Below are 7,046 nucleotides of genomic sequence, written 5' to 3'. Positions count from 1 at the left end.
GAGGGCAGCTGTTTCCTGCCCTGACCCTCCAGGAAGAAGACTCAGGGGTCCACAAGGCTCCCCCAGGCCCACCCGTGGATATCAGGCCTGCTGGAAGGAAAGGTCCCAGATGGTCCCATAAGGAGACACCAAGTCCCAGCTCCGTCCCCCATAGACACATCAGGAACCCACAGTGGCTTTCCCTCCTTCCCACTCCTCTGGGTGTCTCTGAGTGGGAGCTGGAAAAATGAGGAGGAGCAGGAGAGGCTGGGGGAACCTGACTCCTGGTGGCCACAGGGCCTTAGGCTGTGCTCAGGACCTATTTATAGCTTGAGAAACGCGGGGTGTCTGGAAGTGGCATTCCACATTAGAGCACCGGCCAGCCCTTCACCCTCGCTCACGAAGCAGACAGGAGGATGCACTCCAAGACTAATCCAGGTTACCTCACCTGAGGAAGGGGCCGAGGGCACAGGGAGACAGGATGCTCATTTTTGTATTTTTTTTTTTTTTAAGTTTTCCACTTTCTGCATTGTGTGCACTGAGCAGGTATCACCATTACAGTCGGGAGAAAATCAACTTGGGTGTGAGTTTAGGTCTCATCCCATTTTACCAAAGGAGAAAGGAATTCCCAGAGAAGCCGAGTCCTTGGCCCCAGGCCACGTGGCTGGACAGGGATGGCTGGGACGGACTCCCATCTGGGGTCCTGTCCTCGGTGCCCCCTGGGAACCCATGTCCAGGTCCTTCGAGATGCCCTCTGAGAGCCGTGGAAAGTCACCAGTGGAAAGAGATCTATGTACCCCCCCACACACCCCAGCTCTCTGCTTGTTCATTAATAAAAGAATGCTGGGCTATTTTGGGCACCTGTAATTTTCTACTTGAATAACCAGGGAGGGGCTGCTGCCCGGCCCTCTGCCCTGCTCATATGGCGCCAGAATGGGAGAAACGTGATCGTGCTGGCGTAATGGGATCTGGACCGGCTATCACTGCCAATTTCCTTGGCTTTGTCCCATTCCAGAAAACCCAAGTGTCCCCCCCCACTGCCACCTGGAGATGCAAAAAACCCAGGCCAGGTTCAGATGCCTCGAAGCAGAGGGTCCCCTCCAGGTGCAGGAGGCAAATCTAACTCTGCCATTTGTCCGCTGAGGGGCTGTGGACAAATGACTCAACCTCTCTGAGCCTCAGTCTCTTCCTCTGTAAAATGGGGCTATTTATACTACTGGGAAGTTTGGTAGGGGGGCGTGTCTGGTTCTGTGGACGATGGTTGTGTTGCTTTTCCTGCTGTAGCTTGTCCAAGGAAGGGGCTGTTCTATAGAGTGCCCTGGCCCAAGAGGCTTGGGTTCCCATGACCAGTCGTCCCCTGAATTATTTTAAGCAAAATTATTTTTTCGGGTTATCAGGGTCATCCATGATCATGGCTGAATGTTTAGAAAAAGCAAATGAAGAAAATTTTAAAAATCACAAAGACTCGGAACGACCCCTCTTGGGTTGATACATTTGAAATGTATGCAAAAAAAAAAAAAAAAGTAAAATAAAATAAATGGGAAAATGTGATCCTCCGTCAAGAAAAGAAAGAAACAGCCAGTACAAACTCATGGTAAAACGATCCAGAGGTCAGTGTTAGCTGATGAAGATCCTAAAGCTCCGACCCCAGTGTTTGGCACATAGTAGGTGCCCAATAAATGCCACTCAAGCAAAGTAATGATTTACCCCCACCTCCACCACCAAACACTTGGAACATGGGATTAACACAGGAAACTGTCCCCGGTCTTCACATTCTGAGTCCTGCTGATTGACGTTGCAGGACCGAGGGGAAGCTGCTGTGGGCATGGACGAGAGAGAAATCCTAAAGCTGCCACGGTCAGGCAGGACTCCCTGGGCCGCATTTTCCCCATTTATAGACTGGGGGATGCAGGTGGATTCTCCTTAAACGGCCCCTTCTAGGATTCTGAGTCTGTCTGGCACAGAGATTGTTTATAACCCAAGATACGCTCTGAGCTGGCACCTAGAAGAACCGGTTAGAGAAGGAATTGGATTCTCTCTTGCGCTCTCTCTCTCTCTCTCTCTCTCTCTCTCTCTCTCTCTCTCTCTCTCTCTCTCTCTCTTTTGTACCAGGGATTGAACCCAGGGGCGCTTAACCACTGAGCCACATCCCCAGCCCTTTTTTTATATTTTAATTTAGAGACAGGGTCTCTCACTGAATTGCTTAGAGTCTTGCTAAATTGCTGAGACTGGCTTTGAACTTGCGATCTCCTGCCTCAGCCTCCAGAGCCACTGGGATTAAAGCGTGCACCACCGCGCCAGGCTGGACCCACTCTTAATACTTTGGGAGGTATGCTCCTTGGAATATAATGGTCCATCAACTGGGGACCCAGCCTGAGCTCATTTTCCAAAGGAGTCTTTCTTGAGAAATATCTCCTAGCAACCACTCCGCCCACCAACCATGCAACCTTCAGGGACCTCTGCAGAAATACAAAGGCTATTTGTAGTTCTCTCCTTCAAAAGGCCGAGTTGAAACTATTGATCAGCTGAGATGCTAAGGAGAAGTGGAGAACAGGTGTGGGGGGGACACCTGGTGGGGCAGAAGATGTGGGAGGGTCTCTACCCACAACTGCAATCCCTTTCCTTTCTGGGAAATTACAAGCTGCCTAGCTCGGGGCTGATGGCATGGGCTTCAGGCCCATCTCGAAACCCAGTTCTCACTAGTTGGGTAGCCTGGATCAGATTTTCAACCTCTCTGACTCATAGTTTTATAAATGGGGATACCACAAGGTGCAGTGGTGCACACCTGTAACCCAGCAGCTCCGGAGGCTGAGGCAGGAGGATCGTGATTTCAAAACCCGCCTCAGAAACTTAGTGAGGCCCTAAGCAACTCAGCAAGATGCTCTCTGTAAATACAATATTTTAAAAGGGCTGGGGATGCAGCTCAGTGGTTAAGCACCCCTGGGTTCAATCCCTGGCACCAAAAAAAAAGAAGAAGAAGAAGGGGGATACTAATTGTATGAGATTGGTATTCTCCACTCAGGTCGCCTTTATACTAATCCAGCACACCCATGGCCCAGTTGCTAGGAGCATTGGCTAAACACAGCTGCTCCCTTCTCAGACAAGTCCTGGCTGATGGAAGATGCCTCACCCAGAGACACTTGGGGGGACTGAAGTTCCCATTTCAGCCTCCTTCTTGGAAATCCAAAGATATGATAAGTAACTATTATGCTATGGTAGGAAAGCACAGGAAGTGCTCAGCCAATGCCTGGGACATAGTAGATGCTCAATAAATGAACACCATTATCATCCTCTTGTCCATTATAATTATCATAACTGAAGATGGGTCTGGGATCCCAGGGGGCTTCTAACATGTTCGAGAGCTGGGGACAGTCTTGGAATGAGAGGACAATTGCATTTAGACTAGCTGACACTGTGGTAACAGACTTAACCAGTCTCCTTTGTTTCCCTAAACTAAGAGTAACAAATTATTTTTCTGATGATAAAAGTAACAAGTTCATTGCAAAAATTGAAAAACTGGTAAAGTACAAAGAACTACAAAAATGAATGAATGAGGGCTGGGGATGTGGCTCAAGTGGTAGCGCGCCCATCTGTCATGCGTGCGGCCCGGGTTCGATCCTCAGCACCACATACAAACAAAGATGTTGTGTCTGCCAAAAACTAAGAAATAAAATATTAAAATTCTCTCTCTCTCACTCTCTCTTTAAAAAAAAAAAAGAGTTATCTTTGTGGAGTGAACCAACCAACCAGTTTTATAAAAAAAAAAAAAATGAATGAATGAGATTCTCTACTAATTGAGTATAACCACTGAGGACATTTTGAATATATCCTTCCAAATATTTTCCACATAAATTTATATAATATACATATGTAGACACATCTCCACCCACAAACATGGATATATAATTGATACAAGTAGCACTGTAGTTGTATATGTGTATGTGGAGTTATGCAAGTAACACTAAATACATAGCATAACACTGCATATGGCATAATGTATACAGCACTTTCTGTAACCTTGCTTTCCACTTAATCTTTAAATATAGACAGTTGACATCTCCCATGTTAGTAAACATAGGTCTGAACATCCGCCACGGGTTGTTAATGTTTTACAGAGATGGCACAGTGCATTCAACTAATCCCCTACCTCTGGACACCTCCCTTATTGCTAGTTGTTTTATTATTATATGAACAACGCTGGGTAATACACATCCTTGACTATATATATATATATATATATATATATATATATATATATATATATCTCCTTGTGCATATGTTCAATTATTTTTTGAAGCAGATTTCTAGGATTGGAATAGCATGGATATTAGAGTGCATAGTACATAGGGCTGTTTATTTTATTTATTTATTTATTTATTTTTGGTACCAGGGATGGAACCCAGGGGCGCTCAACTACTGAGCCACATCCCCAGCCCTGTTTTTGTATTTAATTTAGAGACAGGGTCTCACTGAGTTACTTAGGGCCTCACTAAGTTGCTGAGGCTGGCATTGAACTCATGATCCTCCTTCCTCAGCCTCCGGAGCCTCTGGGATTCTAGGCGTGGGCCACTGGCTTCACAGGGTTTTGGGGGCACATTTCCCAGCAGGATGACCACACTGCTCCAGGGGAAGCCCAGAGCCTTGGTTTCTCCAAACCCTCTCCAACGCCAGCTATCATTATGTTTTTATTTTTGTAGATCTGATAGATAATACTCTGTCGTTTCTAGAGTGTTTGGAGTTTTTTGGTGTATTTTTGATTTGGGGATTTGTTGTTGGATTTTTGTTTCTGGTGGTGTTTTGGTTTGTTTGGGTCTGGTCGGGTTTGCTCTGCCTTGTTTTGGTTGGGTTGGGTTGGGCTGGGTTGGATTCTGTGCAGGACAAGCTTCTTTCCTTGCATTCCTGGGCTGTTTTGGATTTCACCCGCTGAGCGCTGCCCTTGTCCTGAGACTGGCAAGGCCCTTCTGGATGTCTCCTCTCTCCCCTTCTCCCAGCCCTGAATCCCAGGCTCCCTGGAATCTCTTCTTCCTGCAGGACAGGCACCCCCAGAGGGCACAGTCCCCACCATCTGCCCCCATGTCAGCCTGAGCTGTGGTTCAAGGGGATTCAGTCCCTGACCTCCAAGGGCCCTTCCACCAAGGCCCCTCTCCTGGCCCCATCCACAAGCCTCCCCACAGAGACTTAGAAACCAGATCTGCTTAAAGAGGGGAAAAAAAAAAATCTGTTTTCTTCAAAATTCCAAAACCATTCAGCAAATACATTCCAGGGGTGATTATGAGCGTGACTTGAGGAATCTTTTCAGAACTTACCAGAACATTCCTTTAAAGTCCACTCCTAAGAGGTTTAAAGCGAGCTTGTACCTGTGCCAAGATCTACCACAGTTGAAAATACCCTCAACCACTGACCCAGGGATTCCACTGGTCAATGGTTGGGCGCAGTTGCCCGCACCCAGAAAGACGTGGGCGTCAGGTAGTCTCTGAACCATTGGTCACGCCCCACTGAGCAGCAAGAGCCACCCTGGGGTCAACTGTGGCCTCCAAGAGTCTGCTTCCAATGTCTGCAGAGGTGCAATGGCCCTCAGTGGGGGCAGAACTCTGTCCTTCAGTGAAATGGAACAATGCAGGCCCAGGCACAGGGCGGGGGGGACCAGGGGCTTCTCTGGCCTAGGTCTTGGTACCAAAGCCTACATGGGGCACTCCCTTAACAGAAAGGACTTTGATATTCCTAGGGTCACCCAGCAGAGGGGCTGCTTCTTATTATTAAGTTTTCAAACTTAATAAATGAACTGCCAAGATCCAGCAGGTATTGACCAGAGAGAAGTAGCAGGAAATAGTAGAGAACCTGGTTAAAAATAAATCCTAGTGAACATGTCCTGTGTCCTTATTAGGTTGACCCTTGACCCAGCGCTTGAAGAGGCTGAAAGAGCCAGGCACCTTGGCCCACGCCTGTAATCCCAGCAGCTCGGGAGGCTGAGGCAGGAGGATTGTGAGTTCAAAGCCAGCCTCAGCAATGGCAAGGTGCTAAGCAACTCAGTGAGACCCTGTCTCTAAATAAAATATTTAAAAGGCTGGTGAAGTGGCTCAGTGGTTAAGCACCCCTGGGTTCAATCCCTGGCACCAATCCCTGGCACCCCCCCCCAAAAAAAAAAACATAGAGGCCAACACAGAAGGATAAAGTGAGTCTTCAGAAAAAGAAAAAAAAAAAAAAACACAGGGAAACATAAAACTCCTTCCTGGAGTTTTATGGAATGGAGTTTTAAGGAGTGAATGATAACAGACCACCAGGCTGCACCCACGCGGATGTTATGAATGAACTTCCCACCAAACACTGCGCAGGACAATAAGCCAACACGGTGGATCCGATCGCGCATGCGTGGAGCCGGCCCTGGCCGTCGGGTAAAGCCCAGAGGCTGCTGTGGAACCACAGGGTTAGAGTGAGCCCGATGGCACTCTTCCAAAGGGCCGATAGGAGTCGTTCACATGTGCAGGGAAGTGGAGACCATTCCTGGGTGTGGCTGCATCCAAAATGAATGGCAAGGTCTTCACCTGGCAGGGGACTTGTCCGGGGAGAGTGTGGGAGCTTTAGGCTGCACCGACCTGCATCTGCACTGTTGAAACATGAATGTGCTTTGCCATTGTATCTCCTGCCCCAAAGCCACGTGGGCCTCTGATCAATAAGAATAATAACTGAAGTCATAACAATGTGTCAAGTAGCTTAGTGCTGCTGTGTAGTTTCTCATTTATTCTTAAAGCCAGCTGGGTTTTTTTGTTTGTTTGTTTGTTTTTTTGTTTTTTTTGAGGGATTTTTCATTTGGTGTTTGGTACCTGAGATTGAACCCAGGGGCATTTAAACACTGAGCCACATCCCCAGCCCTATTATATTTATTTAGAGACAGGGTCTCACTGAGTTGCTTAGGGTCTCACTAAGTTGCTGAGGCTGGCTTTGAACTCACGATCCTTCTGCCTCAGCCTCCCAAGCTCCTGGGATTACAGGCCTGCACCACCACACCCAGCAAGCCAGCTCTTGTTTTCATATCCATTTAAACACAAGGTTAAGAAGCTTGTAGGGCT

General features: G+C 47.6%; 1 protein-coding gene across 2 annotated transcripts in view; it reads left to right on the top strand.

Moving 5' to 3' along the window:
• The window catches only part of Fam107a (family with sequence similarity 107 member A), a 47,089-nt gene that overhangs the window by 9,823 nt on the left and 30,220 nt on the right, over positions 1 to 7,046 (top strand). The window lies entirely within an intron of this gene.

The sequence above is a fragment of the Ictidomys tridecemlineatus genome, chromosome 2, assembly GCF_052094955.1.
Source record: "Ictidomys tridecemlineatus isolate mIctTri1 chromosome 2, mIctTri1.hap1, whole genome shotgun sequence".
Taxonomy (NCBI): domain Eukaryota; kingdom Metazoa; phylum Chordata; class Mammalia; order Rodentia; family Sciuridae; genus Ictidomys; species Ictidomys tridecemlineatus.
The sequence above is the reverse complement of the archived record's forward strand: the minus strand, read 5'-3'. Positions and strand labels throughout refer to the sequence as shown.